Source organism: Maylandia zebra, linkage group LG8 (genome assembly GCF_041146795.1).
Source record: "Maylandia zebra isolate NMK-2024a linkage group LG8, Mzebra_GT3a, whole genome shotgun sequence".
Taxonomy (NCBI): Eukaryota; Metazoa; Chordata; class Actinopteri; order Cichliformes; family Cichlidae; genus Maylandia; species Maylandia zebra.
Genome location: NC_135174.1, coordinates 24,378,089 through 24,393,077, shown reverse-complemented (window position 1 = coordinate 24,393,077; position 14,989 = coordinate 24,378,089). Strand labels below are relative to the sequence as shown.

Sequence of the window (14,989 nt, the reverse complement as noted above, 5' to 3'; positions counted from 1 at the left end):
TCATATCTGTCATCCTTTATGTCTTCAGGTTTATTAATAACAGCAGATATCTCTGCTTGGTGTTTGGTTCCCTTACAATAATGTCACTTCTCTCTGCCATTTTTCTTTCATCCTTCTCCATCCACTCCTCTTTAGGTATGGGGGTCTTCCATATTCATATATATAAAAAGGATGAAAGAATATTTTTTTCTTTTAAATATTTATTAATTATAACAAGGTTTTGAGTAATTTTCAGAGATGTGGATACACAGCAAATAAACCAGAAAAAGAACTAAACCTGAGCATCAAATAAGTTGTGAGAACAATTTCAACCTCGGTTTTGATCTTACTCAGTACTCAATACCTATTTCAGTACCCTAGGGGCAGCGGTCCCCAACCTTTTTTGCACCACGGATTGGTTTAATGTCAGACGCTATTTTAACGGACTGGCCTTTAAGGTGTCGCGGGTAATTACAACAAAATTAAACGATACGACCAAGACAAAAACTGTGGTATTTTGTAAATATAATAATAAATGCGAATTCACTGTGTAATTGTGTAACTTTATTAGCAGCGTCCTCCTGAAATGCACCAACGACAGTGAGAGTAACATCCTCCTCTCTGCCCCTTAATACTCTCTGGTCGCTATGGTAACATGTAAATATTTCTTTCAAAATAAGACACACAATTTCCACATGGGAAAAGACCCAGGGAAACTGAGTTAATGATAAAAAGCCTGAAAACCATTAATTTCACACCTGAGCCTCAAATCTCGCGGCCCGGTACCAAACGACTGACGGACCGGTATCGGGCCGTGGCCGAGGGGTTTGGGACCGCTGCCCTAGGGGGAAGGAAAATCACAGAATTAGGACTTTAAAAAAAGATTAGAAGAATACAAACATCATTGAAATCATTGAAAAGACATTTTTTGAGTTAGCTGATGTAGAGCAAAACATACAGTAATAACTGTAAGGTGTATATACAGGGCAAGTAGTGCAAAAGCCCAACGATGACTTACTATTAATCTTGTCTCGCCTAGTGCTGTGCTTCTGGTAACTCTGCCATATTTTCATTGCTGACCAAATAGAATTGTTAAGGTAGGGTGTCACTGTTTCTGTCCAGTTGCTAGTCTTGGGGTTGGATTGCATCAGTGATCCGCTCTGAGCCCCTTCTTGTTTGCAGTGCTGATGGTCAGGCAGGAGACTCTTTGACTACGTTCACACTGCAGGCGAAAGCGCATCAAATCCGACTTTTTTGATCCTATGCGACTCTTATCGGATCATGGTATGACAGTGTGAACAGCACAAATCCGATATTTTCAAATCCGACCTGGGTCCCTTTCGTATGTGGTGCTGAATCCGATACATATCTGATGTTTTAGAAAGCGACCTGTGTTAGAATGGTCATGTCGCATTAAATCCGTCTTTTACGTCACTGACACAAGACAGACGCCAATTATCAGAGAAGCGCCCGAGAACACATCGTGAACGCTTGCTGGCCATCCAGTGAAACTGTTGTGAGGACAACGTTGGAGAAACGTGAGCATTTTATTTGTACTGTATAATCTGCAGATTCTGACAGAAATCTGCAACTATCCTTTGAAGCACCGCTCCTCTCTAAAACAGCAATAAGGATAATTATTAGGCCATATGTAAATAACAAAATAACTTTATAACTTCAAGCAAAATTGGGAAACGTAAAGCCCTGCGACAGACTGGCGACCTGTCCAGGGTGTACCCCGTCTCTCGCCCTATGACAGCTGGACAGCTGGGATAGGCTCCAGCGCCCCCCGCGACCCTGAAAAGGATAAGTGGACGCGAATGGATGGATGGATGGATGGGTAAAGTCCAAAGTCTTTATATTAAGGGCCATCAGTCAAACAATACTGTTTGGTCTGGGTCTAAACAGACCGCGTTGTGTGTGACGTCTTCTTTTCCGCATGCGGGTCCTTTGAGGGTTCACACTAGAGCGCGTTTGCTGTCACATTTTATTTTGTAGTGTGAACAAGCAGACAAAAAATTGGATTTGATCAAAAAATCGGAATTGAGCATTAAGACCTGCAGTGTGAACGTAGACTTTGTGACTATCTTTGCAGATGATATTGTGATCTGTAGTGAGCAGCTGGAAGAGAGCCCAGAGACATGGAGGGATGCTCTGGAGAGAAGAGAAACGAAACTCAGTAGAAGCAAGACAGAGTGTTTGTGTGAGTGACAGGTTGAAAGGTAGCAAGTAGCACAAGTAGTGAAGGTAGATCAGTTTAAAAACCTGGAGTCAACCATCCAAAGCAATGGAGAATGCAATAAAGAATTGAAGAAGAGTGCAGTCAGGGTGGAGTGGGTGGAGACAAGTTTCAGGAGTGATTTGAGACAGAATGATAGCAGCTAGAGTGAAGGGCAAGGTTTACAAGATGGTAGTGAGACCTGCTATAGAGGGTGCACCAACAGAAAGAGAGGAAGCCAAGCTGGAGGTGGATTTTCATTGGGAGTGAGAGACGGACAACTCCGGTTGGAGATGGAATTAGAAAGGCAAGGCTTATATTTTAGATGGTGCAGAGGAGGGATGGTGGATATATTGGAAAAAGGATGTTAAATATGGGGAAAAGAGGCCACAGAGGAGGCTCATGCATGACATACAAAGGGTTAGTGTAACAGAAGGGAATGCTATGGATAGCGTGAGAAGAAGGCAGATTGTCTGCTGTGGTGACCTCTAAGGGGACCAGCCCGAAGAAGAAACCACTAGCTGCTACTTCAGTGATAACTTGGCAGACAACTAATGCGGCTTTTGGGTAATTGCTAGCAGTTGAATTGCTTAAAACTTTTACCTCTGACCTCATGAAATTCCTCCTGAGGTTTTGTTCAGTGTCGCGAACATCAACTATTCCAGCTGATAGGAGACGAAAACAGCACTGTTGGGATAGGACTGAAGCTGAAGGCTAGTTAAAGTATTTTCTCTGTCAGTTCAGTGATTTATCTGTAAAATATTGGAAGGTATGTTGATGAAAGACAACAAATCCTTCCCCAAATCAGCCAGACCTACTGTTGTTGTTGTGTGGTTCATGTCTACTTTTTGTGTTTTCTGCCTAATGTACCTTTAAAATGGGTGACATGTGATCAGTGCCCTCTCTTATTAATTTAATTTTAATTTAATTTATTTATTTAGGACAGTGCATGTTAATGAACATAAATGTAAAAAAAATTACATGCATGTAAACATACCAGATTATAGCCAAGGGCTAATTTCCATCTGTTGTCCATAAAACATAAAAAAAATAGACATAATAATTCATAAAAAATTTATAATTCATTCATAATAAAAACTCCATCCCACATTAAATATGTGTGCTTTGATGTGTGATGTAACGTCACTGCTTGTTTTCCCTGAATCCTAATGAGCAAAATGTTTCACATATATTTAACAGTTTTATTCTGGCGTTGGTGGAAGTTCACTTTATTAAAAGCCAGACTTGTTGCCTCTCTGGAAGACACTTGAGAGTGAGGTAATGAGTTGTTTTGGTTATGAAATCAGGTGTCCTTTACGCACTATTGGCATTTTATAATGGAAAAATATTTCAAAGACAGCAGGCCTTCTCTGTACTCATGTACTTCCTCTGTCGCTTTCTGTTGTCGTCCCCCTCACTCTGCCATCATCGCACTTACTGTAACTCTCTCCTCCTTTCTCACACACCCCGTTACTCTCTCTCCCGCCCACTTGGATATTTCTGGAGAACAAAAGGAGAGAGAAGAGAGGGAGATAAAACAGTAGAGCAGGGAACGACTGAATGTACCAATCCTGCGTAGGCTAATGAGTCTTCACCAGTTCGTCCCTCTCTTTCTCCCATCCCCCTCTGTCTCAATTTATCCACATCATCTCATAACCAAACTTGTCCACCTCATGCCTTTCAGGTGCTCCCACCTTAAAGTAATTTCCTTCTTCATCTTTGTCTTCTCCATTCATCACTGCTACTTCTCCCTGGGCTCTTTTCATCAATCCAAATGCGCTAACATTTTTCATCACAGCTTCTTTTTACAGCCGTCCTGCTGCTCCTCCGTTCTTTTCATTCCTTCTGGAGTGGTTATTTTCTTACTCCCCCTCATCTTCCTTTTTGTCGAGTCCCACTCATTCCACCCATTCATCATCCATTTATATTCATTATTACAGGGGCTAACCGTTTGCCATCGTTCATCATCACTTTCCATCCAGCTTTTTGCACATATTTATTCATCTTTTTTTACTTACCACACGCTGGCACATATATAGCCATTAAATCCTTCGTGAACAGATCAGACTGCTGGATTGTGTATTTGGCTGTGTGAAATGTGAAATAACATGTCTCTCCCCCCCCCACATTTAAAGTTCTGATGCCATACAGAACTTATCAGTTCCCCTTCTGCAATGGCATCCTGTTGTTTTTGCCAGTTGGGAAGCTGGGCTTTTATTGTGGCTCTTGATGTGGATGGGCTCATTACTGCTGTTCAATGCAGTCTGCCTTTGAATAGCAGGAAGTGCCCTTGCTAGCTGAACATACTGAGGGATATTGTGCTGCTTTGCGTCGCATGATAAAGACAGCAAAACACAACACTGGTTCACTTCACAGGAGGACCAAGGCGTGGACTATCCCCACGCCAGCTGCATGTCCATATGCGTCTCCCCGACTGCGTCTGTTTGATTGCAGTTATTGTGCCATCTTTGAATTCAAACCTACAGTCTGTCTATAACTGTGCTTGTCAGTCTGACTGTCTGCTGCCCCCTCCTTCGTCTTTCTCTCCAATCTGTGGCAGCCATGAATGCCATGCTCGATAAATGTAACTCCTGCTGACACTTACTGGAAGGGCAGACTTATCAGGCCTTCGGATGAACTTATCTGCTTTGACAGGTCTAATGATTGTGCAAATCACATATAAAGACACATTATGCCTGCATCCTCATTTGTGCTCAATTAATCTATAAGTTGATTGAAATGGTTTTATTATTAATTTTAATTTATTTAACAAAAATGCCAATATTTTCCACTTTGAGAGTCTTAAATGTCAGGATTTGCTCTTTTTCTATTGTAATTACTGTATTTTGTATTTCAAATAAATTAACAATAAAAAGAGTTGGCTTGGTTGCAGAGGCACAGAGATCAGTTGGCAACCTCGTGGTGACCACACGTTGCTAGGTAAAAATCTGTATTCCTACTTTTGATTGCTTTGGTCTGTAGGGATGAATGTATCTCAATAAATGGAAAGTTGGTGGTTTGATCTCTGGCTGCTCCAGTCTGGATGCCAAATACCCTTGGGCAAAATGCTAACCAAGTTGCTCTCTCACGCATCCATCAGAGTATGAATATATGTGAATCTTAGATAGAAAGCACTTAAAGTGTAGCGGATGGGTGAATAAGTCAAGTTGTATAAAGCAATTTCAGTGCTCATGTATAGTAGAAAAGCGTTCTATAAGAACCTTTTACCATTTATCATATCGGTGGTCTGTGGTTGTTTAGATGGTGTCTTGTCTCTAAACAGTTGTCAACTGGCTGCTGAGCTTTAGTAAAACTGAATATCTATGAATACTGGAAATGCATTCTTGCTTAAGCAGGTAGAAAGACTTTAGTACTTTGACTTCTCTCAAGTCATCTACCATTGTTGTTTTCATGAGCTCCTTGGTCTCTAAGAAACTGTGATGACATCTTATAGACCAGAAAATACAATATGAAGCAGCTGATAATGATATTTCACTTTTGGAAAAGCAATATAATCCAAACACATGATCAGAGCAAGCTAAAATCCTTCAACAGCAGCCTTGTACTCATAGATTAGTGCTCAACAATGAGACGCACACCCAAACAGTATTAAGTGCCCAGTTGGAAGCGATGCATAAAAAATTGATGTCAGACCAGTCTGCTGGATCTGCCAAGAGCAATATTTGTATCTCCCTCACAGACACACACTGACCCATATCCTGGAGTTTGTAGCATTGTCTAACCCCACCTCCTCCCCCTCCCCAGCATTATTGTAATGACTTTGGAAAAACAACAGTTTTATTTTAAATGATCTTCTGACCCTAGGATTATTTAAATCAGTACAGTATTCGGGCTTTGGCCACATGTCTGACAGTTATGTTGTCTGAAATTTAAAACGTTACCTCTGTCACTGAACTCTGTTTACCACCATAGGTGTATCTCTTTGTAAGATAAAATAAGAAAAACAACTTATAAAAATTGTAACAATGGTAATATTACAGTAAGGCACATGTGTAAATATAGGTAAATGAATTAAAGACTATATATCTATATATATATATATATATATATATATATATATATATATATATATATATATATATATAAATAAAACAAAAGTAGAACATATAAGATGACAGAAGAAATAAAATTCAACATTACTGTGACAACTATAGTTAAGCCAGTAAACAATACAATGAAAAAAAAATCAATAACATCAATAAAAATCAATAGGAAAAATTATAATATAAAACCAGAAATAAACAATTATTATTTTAATATATAGATAACAAATAATGCATTAAATGCTATATTTGGGACAAAGAAATTGAATTAGTTGAAACAAAATAAACGATAAAATGCAAAAATACAAAAGTGAACCTAATATGAAATAAATCCATAGCATAAGGTCATAACATCCCCCCAGATTAAATGCCATGGCTTCAAATTTCTGTCAATATATCTATATAGAAATATAAGCTGAGAGGGGGGTTCTGTTAGCATATGTGCATATTAATGTTTGAACACTAAATATAGCCCACATCAGCACACACAGGGTTTAATAGAGTCTAGCTTTCATGTTGATGATGAGACATCCAGCCACATGCTGTAGCCTACTTTCGTCCTACTACGTGTAAGCTTTGCTGTTGGCTCTTCAATGCCCCAGTCTGTTTTATATTTAATGTGTACTTCATTATTTAGGCCTTCTTGTTTGCAGTTGTAGACCTATCTCCAATGCAGCTGAGGGTATAATCTTTGTGCGTATGTGTGTGTGGGGGGTATATGTAGTTCTTCCCTCTCCTATCATTGCAATGACACTGAGAGCAGAGTGAATTATTGCATCGCTGTGGGCAAGCATACGATAAGAATAACAGAGCGCCGTGGAAGAGGTTGCAGTAGCAAGGACAGCCTGTGCCGTCTTTCTGTTTCACCTCTCTCCACCCTCACTGCTTCATCTGTTACTATGGCCACACAGTCAATGGCCACCTTGCTTTGTTTCTGCATCTTTTCCTCTCTTTCCATTTTCTTTCACTAATTGTTGCCCTGCCCAACAGGTTGAAAGCTTTCTCTCCTTTTTCCAAAATGGAGAGAAACAAAATGACACTTCACTCGTCTGCCGTCGTACCTTTTTCAATCCAACTTCAAACAACCTCTTTAGTCCTGTTTTTGTGTTTCTGGCCATTTTAGACATGCTGTATGCTAGGCCTTTTTTTGTACCTGTTATTTGTTCGGCATTTACCTGGTGTTCCACCAGAAGAAGTGCACTCTGTGGCTGAGGCCCAAATAAAAAGGTATAATTAATCATTAAATTAAGCATTAAATCACTATAAATAAACAAGTAATTGCATTCTGTTATTGAGAGTAGTTCCTATCCTGCAAATGGGATTCTCTGTTTACACTTGTTGTTCTTTTGAAAGTTTTACATTGGTGCAGGATCCCTCAATTAGTTGATATTCTATGAAAGTATGACTCATTTTCCGGCTATTGCTCTTCAAAATGAAAATCACCAAATGGCCACTCAACAAAATAATTATTCATAATGCATGTAGACAGTTCATGGAGAGCAAAATAACCTGTATGAGTCCATGAGAGAAGCTATTGAGGATGGCTGCGGCTCAGGAGGTAGGGAGGGTCATTTGAAGCTCAGTCATTTTAATTTTGGCTCATACAGTCTGCATATGGATGTGGTTTTTGAGGGGGCAAAAAACCCCCACTATAAGTACCAGTTTCTTTACCAGAGGAGTTTAAATGGGCCACTTTATTATGTACATCTTGCTAGTACTGAATTGGACCCCCGGTTGCCTTTGGAGCTGCTGTAATTCATTGTGGCACAGATTCAACAAGGTGCTGGAAACATCCATATTGACATGACAGCATTACACAGTTTGCTACAGATTGGCTGGCTGTACTTAAAAATGCACATCTCGAGATTTGGTGACTCTGTATAACATTTGAGCACAGTGAATCCAATGTTCTGTTCAAGAAACCAGTTTGAGATGATTTGTGCTTTTTCACATGGTGGGTTATCCAGTTATCAGAAGATGGGGAAATTGTTTTCATAAAGCAGGGTGTCCAACTCCAGGCCTCAATGGCTGGTGTCCTGCAGGTTTTAGATCTCACCCTGGGTCAACACACCTGAATCAAATGATTAGTTCATTACCAGGCCTCTGGAGAACTTCAAGACATGTTGAGGAGGCAATTTAGCCATTTAAATCAGCTGTGTTGGAGCAAGGACACATCTAAAACCTGCAGGACACCGGTCCCTGGAGCCTGGAGTTGGGCACCCCCTCAGTTGTTACTAAAGCGACCTAAGCATGCCAAGACAATATCCCCAGCACCATTATACCACCAGCAGCCTGAACCTTTGCTGCAAGCCAGAATGGATTGACCCTTTCATGTTATAACCTGAATGATGCAGCAGAAACACAATAATTAGATCTGGCAATGTTTGTCCAATCTTCTGTTTTTAATTGTAGCCTCAGTTTTCAAGCCTAAGCTGACAGAAGTGACATCCATGTGGTCTGCTGCTGTAGCCCATCTGTTTCGATGATTAGTGGGCTCTTCTGCATACCTTGGTTGTAATGAGTGGTTGTTTGGGTTATTGTTCCCTTCCTATCAGCAAGAAGCAGTCTGGCCATTCTCCTCTGACCTACGGCACCAATGAGGCATTTTCTCCCATTGAACTGCTGCTCACTGGATATTTGGATAGACCACCTTCTGTAAACCTTAGACATGGCTCTGTGGGAAAATCAGTAAACCACCAGTTTCTGAAATACTCAGAACACCCTGAACCATGTTCAAAGTGACCTAAATCACCTTTCATCTCCATTCTCATGCTCTGTTTGAATATCAGCAGGTTGTCTTTCCCATGTCAGAATGCCTAAATGAAGTGAGTTGCTGTGCTGTGATTGGCTGATGGAATATTCATGTTAACTAGGAGTTGAACAGATGTACGTAATAAAGTGTGTTATTAACATTGAATATTGCGCTGGTCATCTGAATTTTATTAAATTTATATTTTATCACAAGCCGTGTTCCCTCTGCATTTTAAAATGGCGTATAATTTCAGGTCATTGCATTTTCATTTGAGAAATCTAATTTTATTCTCTCTGAAAAGGCAGAGGTAGACAGGAAAAATAATTGGTGCTCCAGGCAAACTAATGCGTACCTTTTCGATAAGTGATGTCTGCACAGTTGCTTACAAAATAAAATGGGCAGTTTGTCCTCGTCTGGTGTTGTGTTTCAGCGTTTTCTGTGGCAGAATTGTTGATTTTGAACTTTTAGGAATCCATTATGTCTTCATTCTGTGGAGCTGGCAAAATGCAAGATGTGTTACAAATTTCTCTGCACATTCCTGGTTTTGCTGTGAAGCTTACAAATCCCCACACTGCAGACAGGGCCCCTAAGCAATGTGAAAAAGGTTCAAATTTAGCAGTGTTCCTCTTTAAGCTGCTGTATGGTAATGACTGTCATTCAACACGAGAGTAATTTCGAAAGGCTGTAAATATCTCCCATCATAATGAAGAAGCACTAACTGCAGCGGGAGCTTTTCTCTCTAACCTCTCTGCGTGAATTCATCATGATCCATAGCGTTTCTCATTAAACACTCTTCATCAGTGCAGAGAGTGGCATCTGCAACCCTAGCAGGAGTCGCAGACACCCCTCCTCTCGCTGTGGACAGCCTGAGGTCAAAGGAAACTAGAGGTGATGCTGCTCTTAGTGCTGCACTGGAACAACAAACAACCACAAATCAGGTTTCCTCAGCAGCCGCTTCAGTATGTTCTCTCAACAAACCTAAAATAATTGATCACCAAATTGACTGATCTGCAGTTTCTTGTTTTCTGAGCCATGTCACTGTAAGTTATTGCACAGCTTGTGTACAGTTTAAAACAATAACAGAGGCAGGTTTGTTATAGAAATGTGGGTTATTTCAAAAGCAGGCCTCCCATTTCTTACTGTATTCTATTAGTGGCTAGCAAACTACTGTAATTAATCTTAAGACTTATGTGTCCTTGCTTCCATACTTAAAGCCCCATCTAGATATAAAGCAATTTGCTCATCACTCATTGTCCTGATGTTATTTTTTGATTGCTAGTGAAGCTTTGTAGTGGCTGCTTATCCAACCCGACGGATTTTTCTCTAGTTGTGGTTTTTTTTTTGCTAGTTTCCTTGTCACTGCTGGTACCAGTAACCCACTAGTGGTCAGCAGAGATGGGCAATCCGATTACTTTTTTCAAGTAACGAGTAAAGTAAGGGATTACTATTGCAAAAACGGTAATTAGATTACCGGTACTTTCCCGTAGAAATACTGCGTTACTAAAACCGTGATTTTTTTTTTTTTGCGAAACTGTCTCATGACAGTGACGTAAGCGAGTGCGACGTTCGTGACAACAGCTGTGTGCAGATCAAGAATGGATCATATATTGAGTGCGGGAGAGAGTATGAGCGTGCAGCGTTTAAAGCGTGGAAGTACTGACCTTACTTTGAGTTTGATTCCGTAAAAAGTGACAAAAACATTAGTGTCCGCTGTTCACTGCGTGGGAAGAAAACTTCTTTTAACCCCCCTAAACCTCCAAGCAAGCACCGAGTGCGCTACGACGTAATGGGAAATTCACAGAGAAACTCGCGGTTTCTTCAACTGACCGCTGCGGCACACCTGCACCAGGGTAAACCTCCGCCTACCCCACTCCTGCTTTACAGGTGAAAATAGAGCAACAGGACCGCTAGTCTTTGATTTTATTTATTTTCTACTGTGTTTTACTTGCATCTATTTGAAAGAGTGAGTGTAAACACACAAAATATTTTATTTTATGTGCTGGAATGTGCAGAAAATAGCTTTAAATGTTAAACAAATTTCTTCCAGTCAGAGAATGTTGCATATAATTAAATTTTTGCTTGATGCATAAAGTTAAAAGATTAAAACTGATAAAACAAGTTTAAAAAAAAGAGACTTTTCCATTTGATTACATTTTGTATGATGGATTATGCAGAAAAAGTAGAATTGGGCTGAAAGATCTATCGCTTTATCACCTATTCAGGTTGTAAATCGTGTTTTTAAAAAGTAACTAAGTAATTAATTACTTTTGAAAATAAGTAATCAGTAAAGTAACAGGATTACTTTTTGGGGGGAAGTAATCAGTAATTAGTTACTGATTACTTTTTTCAAGTAACTTGACCAACAGTGGTGGTCAGTCTCCTTCTGGGTGGCAACAAGGTTTGTCATTAAATGCTCCTTTTTGTGAGGAGGCGCAGTTTGCTTTGCTTATTCTGGACTTTCATCCATTGACACGCAGCTGCAAAAAGCAACAGAGCTGTGATACCAAGTACTTCCTGGACATCGGAAACTGCTTTAGTTTGTCCGCACCTGAGGATGCGTTGTACTGCAGAAAGGAGGAACTGGGAATCAAACTGCAAACCTCACACTGAATCTTTTAAACTACAGAATAAAATAGGATTTGAAGTAATATTTTTAAGTTTTCGACTGTTGGTCAGACAAAACAAAAATATAAAGACATCGCCTTTGGCTCAGTCTTAAAAAATATAATGTGGGTTTCATTTTTTTTGTCATTTTCTGATCGACTGGGGGGGGGAATGACTGACCACTTGGCTCAATCTGCTAATACTCAAGGTTAAAATAAAATTGACTGGAATAGTGATGGAAAGAACACAGGACAGTGGGAAATTAAACTGAGGTAGGTGGTACAGGTGTGATGCCAGCTCTTCATTTTTCGTGGTCCATTCCCTCGTCGAGGATAAGAAATGAAAAGAAACAAAAGCATCACTCTTCAGTGAAACACCTCAAGGCAGACTAGAAGCCATGAACTGTTTTTCATTTCGCTGCTCATCCTTTTTTGCTCTCGCCGAGTCTCAAAGCAGCCAAAGCAAAACCTTTATAACATTTCCATTTCCGTTTGGTTTATTTTTGCTGCATGCTTTTCACTTCTCTGCTCTGTGATGTAACCCCAGTGGTGTGTCAGACTAAAGGTAGGAGATGCTTCATGTGGTCTCTCTCTCTCTCTCTCTCTCTCTCTTTTTTTCCAGACTTGTATTCATTTTCTTTTATTTATTTATTTATTTATGTATTTATTTAAAACGCAGACCTCCCACTCAGTGCTGCGACACAGCTTTTCTCGGCATCGGATGGCAGTGTGGGAGTCGGGGCATATCACTCTTTTTCTTTCTCGCTCTCTCTCCTTTTTTTCCCACTCGCTGTCTCTTGGTTACACGCATACACACTCTCCCTGCTTCCTCCATCATAACACCTCCATCCATCCAGGACACTGCTGAGTCGTGGTGCTGTCAGCCAGAGCCTGACGCACTCAGCCACTCAAATATGCGTCACCTCTCTGGCCTGGCGCCACCACCGTGCTGTTCGCTGTCCTCCAGATACACCTCGGTGGCCAGGGTCACAGGCTTTGGGCTTTTCTGGAAGGTGGGAGGAGGCATGTGTCATTTTAAGCCAAAAAACTTTTTTTTTGTTTTTTGTGTCTGTCTTTTTGTTAGAGAGGATTACAGGTCATGCTCGAGGTAAACACACACATTACCATACTGATGTATTTTGGTTAGAGCCTCATCAGTGCTTGATTTTTAAGTTTGATAGCAAAGTAACCTTCCTCTTTTTTACTAAAACGGATGCCTAACCCTGACTGAGCCTTACAAGAGTAAGCATTTATTTTTGAGATCTGCCTAAATACAAATGGAAACTTATAAAATGTCTTACATCAGCTTTATACTCATTACTCATTTCCTATTTAAAGCATCTGTAATCAAAAGCAGAACCAGATACACTGGTCGACATGTGTTCCTACTCATCTATGGCCACGAGCTGTGAGTGCTGATTGCCGATACAGATGGCAGAAATCAGAATCCTCCCTTGTAGTCAGGGTGAAGAGCTCGGTCATCCAGGATCGGCTCAGAATAAAGTCACTGCTACTACATAATAAAAGAAGCCAGTAAAGGTGATGCGGCTATCTTCACTAGGATGCCTCCTGCGTGAGGTGAGGTCTTTTGGGCATATCCAACTGAGAGTAGGCCCCAGGGCAGACTCAGGATGCTGGAGAGATTATATCGCTTGGCTGGCTTGGGAACTCCTTGGTGTTCCGCCTAGCTGCAGAAGGCGGATGGGGAGAGTGAGGCTTGAGTGTGTCTGCATAGACCTGGACATGGATAAGTGGCAGGAAATGGATGGTTGGATGGTGTTTATAAGCAATAATGGGAAAGTATGTTGTTGGTGTTGAACCTATGGAGAACTATCACCTGCAAATAGGCTCCCCCTCAGCTCCCTCAAACTTACTAGTAAGTTTCAGATTATTGTTCAGCTTGCTGCAATTTCTCGGCATGGGTTTAATCCCATCTATCACTATGTTGGGCTTCCTACATCTTTTTTCAGTGAAAGTAAAAAAAAAAATCTACTCTACAGCACCTGCTCATCACAAAATGGCAAACACACAGATAACAGAAGAGCCTGATATTTCCCTCAGCAGTTGTTAGAGACCAAAAACCGAACTGAAATGGAATATTGGACTTAATTTACCATGTGGCCAAAAATATCACTCCAATTGAGCGTTAATGTTCCACATTACAGCAATTGGCCACAGTATTTAAGCTGCGTGCTTAATGTTTTGTAGGTGCCCTTTTGTGCTGCCAACATAGTTCTGAAGCCTCTGGGCTGTCCTGTAGTGTCTGGCACCATCATGTTGGCAGCAGAGCCTTTGAATCCTGTAGGCTGTGGGGCAAGGCCTCCACGGATCAGCTTATTGTGGACGCTCAATCTCACATTTACATACATTTAGGTTTATTAGAGGCTGTCTACCATTTCAGACTGCATTTTTCACATTTTAAGTTACTGTGTAATGAGAACAAGCAGCATCTACACCAATCAAGCATCTGGTGATGACAGTCTATAGAGTCATTAAAACTTTGAACAGATTACATCATCATGTTCTTAAGAATTTAAATATAGTACGTTTTGATCATTTCATTACATTTGCTGATCCTAAACAACATGATGAGACTATAAGCAGGTTAGATATGACTTCTAAGAAATTAGAAGTCATATCTAACCTGCAGAATTTGTGGCATAAACCGTGTGATGCTTAAAGGCCCTTGTAGGGATGAGTATTATAGACTAACATAGTTTTAAATTTGTTGTGGTTGATCACATGGTGACGTGTTATTTCTTAAGATTTAACATTTTACCTTTCAAGAAAACTGTAGAGCAGACAGGTAAGGAAAAAGACAGAGCATGGGCACTATAATTTGATCTGTTGGAGCTCTTGGAAAACTGATGTCCTCAATTGCACTGATAAAGGTTACAAAAAAAACCTATTAGGTGATAGATCTGGCTTATAAAGTCAGTATAAAATGTGGGATAATTTGTATAAAAATTAGCCCATTTTGTGGGTACGCTGCAGTGCTACACAACATGATGATGGCATAATATATGATACAGATAAGAACCTTCCAGGGGCCTAAGGTGTACCTGGGTGTCAGGTTGGTAGCTCAATTCCTGATTGAGTAAGCAGACAAACAGATTTAACTTATTTTATCTACTAAGATATCCCAAAAAAATTTCAAAGGCTGATTTCATAAATATGTATTTGTTCGGCTTTATACAAAATGATTGGTTTTGGTTAATTTATGAAGACAACATAGCTAAAAAGTTTTGAGGCTAGAATAGCATGCTGGAGTTGTGCAGTTTAACCTAGCATTTTCTTTTCAAGATAAGATTTCATTTAAAAATTTGTTGCCATTAGCCCAGCACTTCTCCAAAATAACTCTAGCTGTGTTGTG

At 40.2% G+C, this 14,989-nt stretch overlaps 1 protein-coding gene across 7 annotated transcripts in view; it reads left to right on the top strand.

The window, feature by feature from the left end:
- The window catches only part of tanc2b (tetratricopeptide repeat, ankyrin repeat and coiled-coil containing 2b), a 174,711-nt gene that overhangs the window by 63,685 nt on the left and 96,037 nt on the right, over positions 1-14,989 (top strand). The gene's annotated exons all lie outside the window — the stretch shown is intronic.